Source organism: Ranitomeya variabilis, chromosome 1, assembly GCF_051348905.1.
Source record: "Ranitomeya variabilis isolate aRanVar5 chromosome 1, aRanVar5.hap1, whole genome shotgun sequence".
In the NCBI taxonomy this organism is placed as follows: Eukaryota; Metazoa; Chordata; class Amphibia; order Anura; family Dendrobatidae; genus Ranitomeya; species Ranitomeya variabilis.
The window spans coordinates 1,012,034,494-1,012,036,005 of NC_135232.1; the positions used below are offsets into that span (position 1 = coordinate 1,012,034,494).

Here is a 1,512-nt window from a genome sequence, read left to right on the forward strand (position 1 = left end):
TACTGAACAATTAACCCCATAAAATCTAAAATATAATGGTGGAATTATTACACCATTTTATCACATTTGGAGTTTATTTTGTCATTTTTCCCTTAATTTGTAAAATAAAATACACGGTGCAACTAAAAAGTACAACATGTCACATAATAAACAAGCCTTTATACATTTATGTTGTTGGAAAATAAAGTTGTGGCTATTTTGAAAAGAGGAGGAAAATCTGCAAATGCCAAAAAATAAAATTGGCTTAAGGGTATGTGCACACGTCAGGATTTCTTGAGGAAATTTTCCTGACCAAAAAACGGAAATCCGCATGCGTTTTTTTCACATTTTTTGACGCGTTTTTGACGCGTTTTGATGCGTTTTTTGAGCAAAAGAGGTTTATTTCTTTTCAAAAACATATAGACTATAATCAGAGGTAGATTACATTGACAAGAATGGGATGTAGACAGGGTGGCCGAGTGGTTAAGACGATGGACTGCTAATCCATTGTGCTCTGCATGCATGGGTTCAGATCCTATCCTTGTTGGTTTAATCTACTTGATATAATCAAAGTTAGCTAAATCAAAATATACTGAGCATTACTTACCTGGTCTGGTCAGAGCTGCAGCCAATCAGTGAACTCAGCAGCTCATGCCATCTACAGGGGTAGAGCCTCTACACTCAGTGATTGGCTGCAGTTCTGTAATGTGATATTAGCACTGCAGACAAACAACAGAGACCAGGTCAGCAGCAGAGAACCTGCGGTGGAACTGTGGAGATTAAGTAATGCTCAGTTTGTTTTGTTTTAATTACCAGATTTTAGGCAATAGTTTTCTCAAAGGCTACAACGCTTTTAAATTATTGCATCGAAACTTACAAATAATTAGCTATAAATTTGTTTTGCTTGAATTCAATAACATCTTTCAGCTTACTAATTATCTATAGTCTTAATCAGATTCTAACAAGCGATTCTACAGTAATGGTTGCAGTCATCATTTGTCAAAAAAGTGTATACATATTTACTACATTACAATTTATTATCCACAGTATCATGTAACATTATTAATGATAGCATGAGCAATGATGACTGCCCTGTACTGTACATTTTAAACACTGTATATATAGTTAGCTGATAGTGTTTTTTTTTAATCTAGAACCATCATCCGCTCTTAGCTTTAGTCATTCCAATATGCAGAGATAAACAGGATTAGATTCAGATATCTACTAGAAAATGAATGTCATATGTCAATAATGTTCTAATGCACATACAAGGGCAAAAGAAGTAAAAAAAAAATGAAAAAAATATTAAAATTTTTTTTTGGGTACAGTGAATCAATTTGCACCAACACTAGTGACGACAAATATCAAACTTTCAAGACTACTTAGGTTTCTTCATCATTCATGGTTTTCGATTTAGTCTTGAAAGCTTGTTAAGAGAGATTGGAGTGATGAGTAGCTGTTTTTTGGTCATATGAAACCATATGTGGCTTCATCTCCATGGAATAGAGATGAGGTTATTTTTTTAAATAAATC

At 33.7% G+C, this 1,512-nt stretch overlaps 1 non-coding gene across 1 annotated transcript; it reads left to right on the forward strand.

Moving 5' to 3' along the window:
• The first annotated feature begins 444 nt into the window (after positions 1–444).
• On the forward strand, positions 445–526 carry TRNAS-GCU (transfer RNA serine (anticodon GCU)). The gene has a single exon. It is a non-coding gene; the product is annotated as a tRNA-Ser (tRNA).
• The last annotated feature ends 986 nt before the right edge of the window (positions 527–1,512 follow it).